The sequence below is a fragment of the Eleutherodactylus coqui genome, chromosome 4, assembly GCF_035609145.1.
Source record: "Eleutherodactylus coqui strain aEleCoq1 chromosome 4, aEleCoq1.hap1, whole genome shotgun sequence".
NCBI classification, from domain to species: Eukaryota; Metazoa; Chordata; class Amphibia; order Anura; family Eleutherodactylidae; genus Eleutherodactylus; species Eleutherodactylus coqui.
The window spans coordinates 206,574,303-206,588,819 of NC_089840.1; positions in this window are offsets into that span (position 1 = coordinate 206,574,303).

Sequence of the window (14,517 nt, forward strand, 5' to 3'; positions counted from 1 at the left end):
CAGTGGAGATAGGGGAGTTGCCAGCGGAGATGCAACACTCTGCTGGGGTGGGAGCTCATTGGGGACAGCCTGCATTAGCCAATCACAACCTGTGGGCATCACCTGCCCCTCCCCTCTCTGTCAACCCGACTAACCCATGTCTCCACCCCTACTTCCAGTGGAGACAAGATGCACCAGTAGCAGTAGACATAAACAAGTATCATGTGGGAGGCTGAATAGATATTATAAGAAAAGCTTTATGAGAAATAAATTGCCAGGCTGTGAGATCTGAAATGATATTGTGCCGCCTAAGAATTACATTTAGATGGGAGCCCCCTTTTAATGCTAGAAGCAGGACTTGTATATGGCCACAGACCATAATAATAAGGTCATTCCTGTTATTAAAGCTTTATGTTTCTCAGTTCCTGCAGGGTACGGAAAGGTCTGCAGAGTTTATTCTCTCTCATTTGACATTTACTCTGATGACACTATGCCTACGTGAATATGTATTTATACGGCGTCCTTTTTTATTTGCATTGATATCTATGGCATTGATTCTCGTTTTCTTTCGCCCAAGAGATATATGGGTAAGCGTAAGTTACTGGATGAAGCGCGGATCTGTGCTAATGGTGAAAGGCTCACATTTTGTTGGAGAATTGGAGTAACTTGTAAGCCTCATTCTTGTTCAGTTTTTAGCATTTGCTCAGAAGGAATGAAAGCGAATCTGGCTGCTGTCTTTGTGGCAGGTAGGACTGTTAGGGGAATGTTCACTCCGTATGCTTTTTGTTGTGGAATTCCTAGTGGGTTTGCCGTAGATTCCCCGAATCACAAAAGGTAAAAATCTGCAGCATGAATTGACACACATTTAAAATCCAGGGCCGTGGGGAAAAGGGATATGCTAGTCCACCAAGACGTTAAAGGGGTTGTGCAGTTACTGGACAACCCCTTTACAATAGGAGCTCCTTGGGTAAAATAATGAACAGAGAGATACTTACCCCTCAATGGACGCCGGGATACGGCGCTGCAGTCCCAGGATTTATTGTGCCAGATGATGTCTAGGGAAATCACGTGGCCACTGCAGCCAACGAGAAGCTGCAGCGTCATGTTCTGGTACTCCTGGCTGCTCATTGGCTGCACCAGTCACCTGATTTCCTGGGGCATCATCTGTCACAGGAATCCCCAGGACTGCTGCAGCCAATGAGAGGTTCTGGTACTCCTGGCATTATGGTGCTCATTGGCTGCACCAGTCACCTGACTTCCTGGGGCATCATCTGTCACAGGAATCCCCGGGACTGCTGCAAGCTGTAGTGCTAGATTCCAGCATCTGCGGAGAGGAAAGTATTCCTCTATTATTTTACCCCAGGGGGTCCTATTTAAAAAAAGGAGCTGTCCAGTAACCGGAAAACCCCTTTAAGCTAAGGGTCCTTTAACACTGGACACGTGTCAGGCACTTGAGCATATTTTCAGAACAGATCCTTAAAGGCGGAGCGCTGTTAATACCGATGCACTCCAGTATCCCCAGTCGAGGGAGTTTTAAGTTACAGTCCACATAACTCTAAACCTCTTCAGCTTTACTTGACTCGCATGTCATAAAAAGCGGTGAAGGTGCTTCATAAATATGGCGCTCATTCTGAACTTTGTGAAGGGAATTTTCCTGGATTCACACGAGCATATTTGCATGTGGAAATTTTGCATACGCAATATGCAGAAAATAGAACCCACTGATTTCATTGTGTTTATTCACATGCTCGTATTTTGCAAACGTATTTTGGTCACGCCCAAAATTACTCAGCATGTTCTATTAAAATTACTCAGCATGTTCTATTTTCTTGAACACTTAAGCAGGAAAAGAGAACATTTTGGAGTCATGAAACTAATTGGCAATTTCAATGGCTGAGAGCATTGTTGCACTTTTTTTAAGCGTGCAAATGGGCATGATTCATGCGTGAGAAAATACAGTTAAAAATGTAGTTGCATGCATAAATATGCGACGCCCATTCCACAAAAACACGGTGCAAATACACATACGCTCATGTGAAGGCTAGATTTTCATATACTGTTCTTAATCCATAGTACGCTGGAGTGAAATGCACCAATATGGCACATCTTTTGGCTGCCGCCTGCCCCTGCCTACTTACTGCTGGGATGGAAAGAAAAGTGGTACTTAAATAACTACCTAAATACAGCAGATCTTTCTAATGACTTTACTAATAAAACAACTGTAAAGATCTCGAGGAGCGAGGAATAAATCTTTTTGAAACTAGACACATTTACTGTCTTGCCATATCCCATATCACCACTTGATGGCAGCAAAGGAGCATGATTTAAAGGGATTGTATGGTACCATATTACTTATTTTATTGACTAATTAAAGCAAGATAGATTTTTCTGATCTGTTTTTATTTCCTGATGGTAGACGTTTTATTCTGTTGTCTGTACATGACCATGAGCGCTGCATCTTGCCTAAGCTGCACCTAACAACATTTACAGATGTGCTTTACAGCAGCCTAATGGGCCATTTACACAATGGATAGGTGCTGGCCCAATTACTTCTATGGGATTGTTCTAGACATGCTCTGTGACATGAGTAATGGTTATTGTGCAGGAAGGGGAAGGAGGTTAGCTGCAACCATGACCTATGAATGTAAAATCATGTGTTATTTATATATATAGGTGTTGCCTTACATTGTAATCCTGCCTGTGATGATATTGAGATGTTTTCTAAAAAGTAATCTGTACAGAATATGAAGTGTATTATTAGGCTTAGTGGGCAGTAGCAAAACTGCAGGATTTTAGGATAAAAAAAAAAAAATCACCTAAAAATATTTAAAAATGTTTAACATAAATTCTGGATTTATATAAGAGGTCATTTTCTGATGACACATTCTATTTAACCCCTTCTCGCACCAGGGCGTAAGTTTACGTCTCGGAAGCGGGGTACTTCCCACAACAGGGCGTAAACTTACGTCCTAGGGATAGCGCGAGATCACATATGATCTTGCGCTATCCCGCAGCGGCTGTGACTGACAGCCGGCGTCCTGCTGCAACAGCGGGGGTGCATCGGAGATGTGCCCCCCCCCCCCGCTGTTAACCCCTTCCCTGCCGCAATCTATGTAGATCGCGGCATAGGAAGGGTTCACAGAGGGAGCGCGCTCCCTCTGTGAAGTTGCTGGGCTCTCACGATATAATCGCAGAGAGCCCGGCCTGTTGCCATGTTGCCGTAACGACGCGTACAATAAGGTGCACAAGCTTTTGACTGTGCATAGAAAAAAGTGTAAAAAAAACGCTAAAAAAACTCAGGCAAAATGCTAATTTTTAGCATTTTGCCTTTCTAAGAACGCAATAAAAGTGATCAAAAAAGCCGTATGTTCCCCAAAATGGTACCAATAAAAACTACAGCTCGTCTCTTAAAAAATAAGCCCTCATAGAGCTCTGTACATAAAAAAATTTAAAAAGATACAGGACTTTGAATGCAGCGATATAGAAAAAAAAAAGATCTCCAATAAAGGGTTTTTATTGCAGAAAAGTGGAAAAACCTAAAGAAAATGTAAGAATTTTGGTATCGTTGTAACCGTACCGACCCGCAGAAAAAATATATTGTGTCATTTATGCTGCATGATTAACGCTGTAAAAAAAAAACAATCTATGGCAGAATTGATGCGTTTTCTCTCTGTTATCATAAAAAAAATAGAAGTTTTACAATGTAGTCTATGTACCCAAAAATGGCACAGATAAAAACTATAGTTCGCCACGCAAAAAACAAGCCCTTATACGGCCGCGTCAACGGAAAAATTAAAAAGTTATGGCTTTTGATAAATGGAGACGAAAATTCTGCAAAAATCGTTGCGTCCTTAGACCCAAAATAGGCCATGTCATTAAGGGGTTAAGCAGCATTATCCCACATTTACTAAAGTCATTAGGTCTGTTGTGTGGGGTCCTTTCAGCCAACATTTAAAGAGTAACTGCAGTTTTCAGAAACTTTTGAGATGTCAGAGAGACATGTCAAAAGTTTTGATTAGTGAGGATCCCACTGCTGGGACTCTACTGGGAATCCACTGATTTCTAAAACGAGCGCTGTACCCCTCCGGCTATCTTTGCTGTTTTTTGTCTCCTCCTGGCAGCTGAAGATCGGGTCTTTAGTGCTTTCTATAAACCTTTATGTGGACCATCTTCTGCTGCAGGGAGGAGACGAAAAACAGTGAAGATGGTTGAAGGGGCACAGCACTTTGGTGGGCACTGCAGCCCCCATGTTCTAGCGATCAGCGGGGGTTTCATCAGCGCGACCCCCTGACCTGTCAAAAGTCTCTAAAAGTGCAGGTACTCTGTTTGTTATACAGATTTTATTAATGCTTTGTGCCAAATACAATTGCTGTGCGTGTCATGCTTGCGGTTTTTTTTCTGCTTGGAAGTGGGTGTGGTTAAGTGAAGTTGTAATTTGTGACATATTTTTTAATTGGTGTGCCTAATTTTTAGGCACAATTTAGAGTAGGTCAATCAAGAGATGGTGTAAGTAAAAGAACAGTGTCCAGCTCCATGTAAGATGTGCCAAATCTGTCATATCACACATTGTGCGTCACTATGATGAGTTTGGCTCATCTTGTGACTGTGTGGCGAACACTTCCTGAAATGAGAAACATGAAGCTGTATCTGGCTGTACGTTTTCCCAGCAGTGTGCAAAGCAATGGCTGATCATGTAATGCATGGACACACAGCCCCCCAGAGCGTGAGACACTCTTTGGCCAGGCTCACACAACCCTGTTTACCTACAGGCCTCACACATCTCTCATGCGCGAGTACGCAGCAAGTACACAATGGCATGCGTGCTTGTTGTGTGATGCTACTTACCGTACACTATATTGGCGTGTCATATGCGTCAACTTAGTGCAAATAATACGCATGTGCAAAAAATGCAGGTGTAAGTAGCCCAATAGAAATTGTGTGCGCAATGAAAAGACGCCCGTGTAATCGCAGCCTTAGGGTGCATTCAGACGACCGTATATCAGCCGGCTATTCACGCCAGCCGATATACGGCGTCTCTCTCTGCAGGGGGAGGAGGCTGGAAGAGCCGGGAGCAGCGCACTGCTCCCGACTCTTCCAGCCTCCTCCCCCTGCAGAGAAAGACGCCGTATATCGGCATGCGAGTGTCATGCAGTGTCTTTAGGTGGAAGGGGTAATAGCTTTCCTATGAGATGGTCAGCCCTCTATGGTAAGAGGCACAAGGGGTGGAATGAAAGATAAGGGGTCTAATTCAGAGGATCAGAAAAATTGGAAAAGGGCGATCATACATCCCTAACACTCCACTGGACATAATCAGGACAATTTTTCTGCTTTTGGACATAAATAAGAATATTTCTATTTATTGAGAGCAGCAGAGATCTGGTAAATGGTAACAAATTAAAATACAACGTATGTTTTATTACTAACTAGCTTACCCGCCGCGCGTTGCTGCGAAGACAGACAGACATACATTCATTCGTTTTTATATATCTAGATAACAACCAATCACAGCGCAGCTTTCATGTTACCTCAGTGGTATAATATATAGCAACCAATCACAGCGCAGCTTTCATGTTACCTCAGTGGTATAATATATAACAACCAATCACAGCGCAGCTTTCATGTTACCTTAGCAGTATAAAATATAACAACCAATCACAGCGCAGCTTTCATGTTACCTCTGCAGTATAAAATATAACAACCAATCACAGCGCAGCTTTCATGTTACCTCAGCAGTAAGAGAAATAACAACCAATCACAGCGCAACTTTAATTCTGCTTCAGCAATATAAAAAATAGCAACCAATCACAGCGCAGCTTTCATGTTACCTCTGCGGTATTATATATAGCAACCAATCACAGCGCAGCTTTCATGTTACCTCTGCGGTATTATATATAGCAACCAATCACAGCGCAGCTTTCATGTTACCTCAGTGGTATAATATATAACAACGAATCGCAGCACAACTTTCATGCAACCTCAGCAGTATAAGAAGTAGCCACCAATCACAGCACAGCTTTCATTTTACCTCAGCATTCCCAATATCCAGCAATTGTTTTGTTAAATGTTCGGCGGATGCATCATTTTCTGGTTGAACACTCATCCCGTTGCTCGTAATGCCTTTTGCTTTTGTGCTTGAGATGGAAATCAAACGATCTTTGTCTGGGGGGCATAACTGTCGATGATGCTCACACGTGCGCCACCTATCGTAGGATAGTTGTACTATGCCAGTAATCTTCCCAGGAGTGTACTCAACAACTTCCCAAAGTCTCATGGCGATCGGATGAATGGTGTATGAAATGCATAAAGGACAGACAGACACACATACATTCATTTATATATATCAGGAAGTGAGAGAATTAGATTCTGTACGTAAAATTTGGACGCTAATTGTTTTGCGCTTAGAATTGAATAATCGACTTGGGACCCATTAGCTTTTCCTATTTATGACATATTCAATGCCCGTGCCAAATTTCAAGTTTCTATGTGAGAAAATTAGATTCCGTACGTAAAATTTGGACGCTAATTCTTTGGCGCTTACAATTGAATAATCGAGTTGGGACCCCGTTAGCTTTTCCTATTTATGTCATAATCAATGCTTGTGCCAAATTTCAAGTTTCTATGACATTGGGAAGCGAGAAAATTAGATTCCGTACGTAAAATTTGGGCGCTAATTCTTTGGTGCTTAGAATTAAATAATCGAGTTGGGACCCATTACCTTTTCCTATTTATGACATAATCAATGCTCGTGCCAAATTTCATGTTTCTACAACATCGGGAAGTGAGAGAATTAGTGGCAATGATGGAAATCGAACAATCTACGTGGGGGGGGGGGCGTAACTATCGACGACGCAAGCACGCGCGCCATTTATCGTAGCATAAATGTACTATACCTATAATCTTCCCAGGAGTGTACTCAACAACTTCCCAAAGTTTCATGGCGATCGGATGAATGGTGTAGTAGCGCATAAAGGACAAACAGACAGACAGACAGACACACAGACAGACATACACGCATACATTCAATTTTATATATATATAGATAAGTTGCAAATCTTTTCATTGTACAGTGATTAGACTTCATATATATTATAATAACAAACTAGTTCAATGGTTTCCTTCCAATTAGCAATGTTTTTTTTAACTCCCATGTTTCCCTATGGAGCCTCCTTTTTATCGCATCGCAATGCATAAACTTGCGTTGCCATTTTTACATTAGAAAGTGCTATTGGCTTTCGCTATAAAAAATAGCGCAATTTTATCATGGACGGCAGCGATGCAATACACAAGTATTCTAAGAAAAAAGCATCGCTGTCGCTCAAAAATCATGATAACAAAGACACAATCTTCTTGCAGTAAAATTGCAATCGCTCGTGTGGAACTAGCCTTAGAGATTAAGATGAAGGCCTTAGGCCTCATGTCCTCGGCCAAAAGAAGAATTAAAATCCGCAGCGGATTTTAACTCTTCTCCTGCCCGCGGATCCGCACCCCATAGGGATGCATTGATCACCCGCGGGTAGATAAATACCCGCGGATGGTCAATAAAAGTGATTTTAAAAAAAATGGAGCATGAAAAAATCTGGACCATGCTCCATTTTCGTGCGGGTCTCCCGCGGGGACGGCTCCCGCGGGCTTCTATTGAGGCCTATGGAAGCCGTCCAGATCCGCGGGAGACCAAAATCGGAATTTACTCACCTGCTCCGGATCTTCCATTCGCCGCGGCTTCATCTTCTCTCCATCGCGGCCGGATCTTTTTTCTTCAGGCCGCCGCCTGCGCGGGGCACGCGACCGACGTGCCCTGCGCATCCGCCGAGCCGAAGAAAGAAGATCCGGCCGCGACGGGGAGAAGATGAAGCCGCGGCGAAGGGAAGATCCGGAGCGGGCGAGAGGTGAGTTAATTCTTATTTTTATGCCTCATGTCTGCAGGGCAGGAGGGACCCGCTACGGATTCTCTATGGAGAATCCGTAGCGGGCCTGATTTTTCCCGTGGACATGAGGCCTTAGGCCTCATGTCCACGGGCAAAAGAAGAATTAAAATCCGCAGCGGATTTTAACTCTTCTCCCACACGCGGATCCGCACCCCATAGGGATGCATTGACCACCCGCGGGTAGATAAATACCCGCGGATGGTCAATAAAAGGGATTTTTAAAAAAATGGAGCATGAAAAAATCTGGACCATGCTCCATTTTCGTGCGGGTCTCCCGCGGGGCCGGCTCCCGCTGGCTTCTATTGAAGCCTATGGAAGCCATCCGGATCCGCGGGAGACCTAAAATAGGAATTTAAAAGAATTAACTCACCCGCAGCGGACCGGGAAGGTCTTCTCTTCCTCATGGCCGGATCTTTCTTGCTTCGGCTCGGCGAATGTGCCCGGCGCATGCGCGCGGCACGTCAGCGACGTGCTGGCGACGTGCCGCCGGCCGAAAAAGCAGATCCGGCCGTGAGGAAGAGAAGACCTTCCCGGCCCGCTGCGGGTGAGTTAATTCTTTTAAATTCCTATTTTCAGCGCTCATGTCCGCGGGGCGGGAGGGACCCGCTGCAGATTCTCCATGGAGAATCCGTAGCGGGCCTGATTTTCCCCGTGGACATGAGGCCTTAGAGGTTTTTTGCAGATTTTCCTGAATATCCGCCCATGGAATTAGCAATAGGACAAATTTGCGTGCAGCTGCCGGACTGGCTTCCATGTGGATTTCATTTAGAAACTGTACCAAGAATTGACATGCCAATTTTTTTCCACAACACAGTTCATCTGGTGCAAATGTTCATACAGTATCCTACCAAAAGTATTGGGATCCCAAGAGCAAGAATCCAAAAGTAGCTGTTCGGCTGATCGGAGCCATGAACTGTAGTTTTTATCGGTGCCACTTTTGGGTACATAGACTATATCATAAAACTTTTATTATTTTTTTTATGATAACAGGGAGAGAAAACGCATCAATTCTGCCATAGACTTTTTTTTTTTACAGCATTAATCATGCAGCATAAGGCTGCATTCCCACGAACGTATATCGGCTCGGTTTTCACGCCGAGCCGATATACGTCGTCCTCATCTGCAGGGGGGGAGGATGGAAGAGCCAGGAGCCTGAACTGAGCTCCCGCCCCCTCTCTGCCTCCTCTCCGCCCCTCTGCACTATTTGCAATGGGGAGAGGTGGGACGGGGTTGGGGCTAAGTTCTGAGAATTAGCCCCGCCCCGTCCTGCATCTCCTCATTGCAAATAGTGCAGAAGGGTGGAGAGGAGGCAGAGAGGGGGCGCGAGCTCCGTTCCTGCTCCTGGCTCTTCCATCCTCCCCCCCCTGCAGATGAGGACGACGTATATCGGCTCGGCGTGAAAACCGAGCCGATATACGTTTGTGGGGATGCACCCTAAATGACACACTAATTTTTTTCTGTGGGTCGGTGCGGTTACAACGATACCAAAATTCTTATTTTTTTTAGGTTTTTACACTTTTTTGCAATAAAACCCCCTTTTTTTTGGAAATCTTTTTTTTTTCTCTATAGCTGCATTTAAAGTCCTGTAACTTTTTTATTTTTCTATGTACGGAGCTCTATGAGGGCTTATTTTTTGCGAGACAAGCTGTAGTTTTTATTGGTACCATTTTGGGGAATGTATGGCTTTTTTGATCACTTTTATTGCATTTTTTGGGAGGCAAAATGCTAAAAATTAGCATTTTGCCTCTGTTTTTAAGCGTTTTTTTTTAACACTTTTTGGCGTACAAAATCAAAAGCATGTTCAACTTTTTGTACACGTTGTTACGGACGCGTCAATACCAAATATGTGGGGTTTTAATTTTTCTTTACCTTTTTTTATGCTAATATTAAAAAAAGTACAAAAAAGGGTTTTTTTAAACATTTTTTTTACATTTTTCTTTTCTTTTTTTTTTTTTTTTTTACACTATTTGAGTCCCTCTGAGGGGCTTACATCACTGCACTTATGATCGCTGTGATAAGGCATGGCAGAGCTACTGCCCTGCCATGCCTTATCGCTTATACAGCGATCATAGGCATTGGCACTACAGGACGCGAGTATCTGGTGTCCTGTTGCCATGGCAACAAGCCAGGCTCTCACGATAAGAGAGCCGGCCAGAGACACAGAGGGAGCGCGCTCCCTCTGTGAACTCTTTCCCTGCCGCGATCTACTTAGATCGTGGCAGGGAAGGGGTTAACAGCAGGGGCGCATCTCCGATGCCCCCCCGCTGTTGTAGCGGGACGCCGGCTGTGACTGACTCTTGCTGCGGGATAGCACGAGGTCAGTCATGATCTCGCTCTATCCCGATGACGTAAGGGTACGTCATTTTGCGCGAAGTACCAGCCTGCCATGACATACCCTTACGTCATGGAGTGGGAAGGGGTTAAATACCACTGTCAATTCTGACCATACTACAATACCAAGGATGAGATCGTAGGGAGCCATGCAGGTATCATGGCAGCCAGGGAGCTTCTGAAAGGCCCCATGGCTGTCATGGCAGAATGCCTATCAAGCCATGCCCAATAGAAAGATAGACTGCCTGCCTAATAGCAGTATGATGGGGGGCGTGGCCAGCGCATGGAGGGATAAGGAAGCAACCTGAAGAGCTCCCACGGCACCCACCCGTAATCTGACCCCAGACACCGACGAGACTCACCCTGCAAGCCCCAGCAGTAAGCATGGGAAGACGCAGGAACGACAGGACGGAGGCAGCGGCAGACGATAGCAGCAGAGGGGGGGGGGGGGCGATTGAACGCTTCCTCAGCACCCCGCGCTCAACCCCCGGCAGACACAAGATGGCGCCAGAGCGCCACGTGCAGGAGACTCCGGCGGCTCAGACAGGAACGGGGAGCTCCTCCGAAGCAGCCAGCGGCACCACAGCTGACCGAGGATCCCCTCCACGGAGCCCCACAGCCTATGAGGACAGCAGAGGCAGCAGCCCCATGAACTCCTCCAGCGCCCATGGCAGGGCAAATGTGAGTAGAGCAAGCAGCAGCAGCGCTGCACACCAGCACTCCTCACCCCCCCTCCCTCATGAACAACAGAGACATACGCCTGAGAGGAGTGGTAGTCCCCCATGGAGTGAGACACAATCCCCTACAGAGTATCCCACAGTGTCCCACAAGAAGGCAAGAAGGGTACTGCCAACCATGTCACCACATGAGGCAGGGGAGGATAGCTGGAAAGCCCATATCATGGCAATCCCAACAAGAGACGAACTGAGCGCCCTCTTTAATAAGTTCAAAGCATCCAACAAACAGGCGCTAGAGTCCATCCATACAGAGGTACACCAGATTGGACATAGGCTGCACCAGGTGGAGGAGGCGCAGGAGGAGACAGCAGCCATCTTGGAATCACATAAACAAGCAATCCAAGCGCAGGCAGATCAGATCGCTAATCTTACCATGCACCTTGACGACTTAGAGAACAGGAACAGGAGAAATAATCTGCGTATTAGAGGTATCCCTGAGGAAATTGAAGGAAACCAGCTAGAACCATGGGCTCAAGCTCTCTTTATGCGTTTACTGGACAGACCACCCGAGCGCCCAGTTGACCTTGACAGAATCCATAGAGCACTAGGCCCAAGAGCGACTGATATAAACCGCCCTAGAGATGTCATATGCAGGGTCCACTTTTTCCGGGACAAGGACACTATACTTCGCAAAGCAAGAGACCAGCCAGACCTCCTAGTGTGTGAGGGCAAACCTATCATCATATTACAGGACTTGGCCCGCCACACACTGCAACTGAGAAGGGCTCTGCGGCCCCTCCTTATGGCACTCAAAGATCGCGGACTTCAATACCGCTGGGGATTCCAATTCTCGCTGTCAGCAAAAAAGGATGGCAGATCCGCAGTCTTCCGATCACTTGGCGACCTACCCAAATTTTTAGGAACATTTGAACTGCCAATGATCGCACTCCCTGAATGGCCCACACCTCCCAGCTTGCTCACGCAGACCACACGGGAGCAGTGGCAGACAGCGCGCCCCAGGAGACAATGAGAAGGCCACAGAGGAGGAGGCCATACCACGTGAATGGAGACTTTAACGTCATGAAAGTTTATTACTGCATGCTCCCCCCCTCGAGGGGGTTATCCCAGAATAGAATGTTTGCCTGATGCCTTTGCATACGGAGTGGCGGGGTCTGTCTCCGGTCGACTCCCCCTCCCCGGCCACTTGCCGGGGGTGGGGAAGAGACGGAGACGGGTCCCGTTGAAGGGCGCAATGTTTATGATTATTCAAGCCTTCCTGTTTAAGAGACCCAGTTCTGAAAAGGCCTACTGTTTTAGGAAAAAAAATTACCTAAATCTACCGGGACGTCGGTGTCCGGGGTTCATTAGCAGAGACCTCTTGGAGGTCACACGTTTGAGTTTTGATATTTTAAAGGGTGGTAGTAGCCAGGGGGTGCCTCTTGACCCTCGATGTGCTTTCACTCTCCCTACTGGGTGACTAGTCGCGCAACTGAACGCGACCCCCGGCGAATCGCTGGTACCACTGATTCACCATCTAACGGCTATTTTACGCCGTTCACTATTTTCCCTCTCTCTCCTACTCCTGAGCTTCGCTTTCCCCCCCACATTCTAACGTCTCTCCTTCCTCTACTCGATGTCTGTCCAGTCTTTGAAAACCACCACAGGGTAACCACATGATGGCTAACTTTACATTCGGCACCTTTAATGTGAGGGGTCTAAACAAACCAGTCAAAAGAGGGCAAATATTAGACTACCTACACAAACACCACATAATGATCGCATTACTACAAGAAACACACTTCCAAGCCGGAAACATCCCCGGATGCAGACACCGCCACTACACGACCTGGTTTCACAGCCCTCACCCGCAAAAAAAGGCGGGGGGAACTTCTATTGCTATCCACAGAAATCTTCCGCACAAACTCCTCTCATCAGAAATTGACCCCGAGGGCCGTTATCTGTTTGTGAAAATACAAATGGGCATGGAGATATTCACAATTGCCAATGCTTATTTTCCTAATCAGGCACAGGTTCGCTTTGGGATCCGGATGCTGGGGGCTCTGGCGTCCTTTGCTGACGGGTCTTCTATAATACTAGGAGGCGACTTCAACCTGGGTCTGAATCCTGGCCTCGACTCATCGGAGGGTAAGTCTGGCATATCGCACTCAGCAACATGTAGATTGGTGAGGGAACTGACAAACCTGCGGCTAATAGACATGTGGCGCATGCTACACCCCAAGGTTAGGGATTACAGCTACCACTCCTCAGCACATAATAGCTATAACCGCATAGATTATTTATTCATCTCACATAGACTCCTAGATAGGGGCCCGGGGTGCTCCATGGGGTCATTCTTGTGGTCGGACCATGCTCCGGTCTGGGGATCCCTAGAGTGGGGTAGGAAGGATAACACTAACAACAGCTGGAGGCTCAACGATAATCTGTTGAACGATAGGGTCTGCCTACAGGACATCCAACTGGCAATAGAACAATTCAAAGCCAACCATCAGCTGGATGACACCCCAGCCCCAATTAAATGGGAGGCGCTTAAATGCGTGTTATGGGGCATTTTTATATCCCATGGGGCACGCCTCAAAAAAGAAAGAAGTAATGCCCTTTTGCTGGATCAGGCTTCGCTGTGTCAGAGAGATAAGGCGAAGGGAAGTTTCTATGAATACGGGAATAAGTGCAGCAGAGGACTAGCTAGGGCTCTCAACCCTAGGTCCCCACAGACATACATATTCTCTATCCAGTCACGAAAAGGGGCACAGGTACATACCAACACGGAAATTCTAGATAGTTTCCACTCTTTCTACCACGATCTATATAACCTACAGAAGGAGCACACAGGGAAGCCAGAGGAGATAATAAGGGGTCAGGACGCCTATCTACTACAAAACTGCCCTAAAAACCTTTCCGAAGCCGACTGCCGGTCACTGAAAGAGGACTTCTCACTTGAGGAATTAAATGACGGTGTTCGGGCCCTCAAGGTGGGAAAGAGTCCCGGGCCCGATGGCTTCACTCCACGCTTCTTCAACATATGCGGGGAGGCGATGGCCCCTATAATGCTAGACGCCTTTAACGCCATATCACATGACTGCGTTTTCCCACCACAGGCCCTACAGGCCACCATAACAGTCATCCCTAAACCCGGGAAAGACCCCTCTGCCTGTGGCAGTTACAGACCCATATCGCTGCTTAATATTGACACTAAAATCTATTCTGGGATGCTAGCGGCTCGTTTGAGACTGCTCGTCCCCTCGCTGATAGACAGGGATCAGGTGGGATTCGTCCCCGGAAGGGAGGCAGGGGACAACACAATTAGAACATTGGCGATTGTATCAGGGGCACATCGCTCGGGAAGCCCACTGTGCCTACTATCCGTAGATGCCGAGAAAGCATTCAACAGGGTGGATTGGAGGTTTCTAGAGGCAACCCTGCGGATGGTGGGCATAGGTCCGCGTTTTTTGAGTAGAGTCCTGGCTCTGTATCACAGCCCTACTGCTAGGGTACGGGTCAACGGACAACTCTCCCAGCCAATAAACATCAATAACGGCACAAGGCAAGGTTGTCCCCTGTCTCCCTTCCTTTATATCTTGGTGATG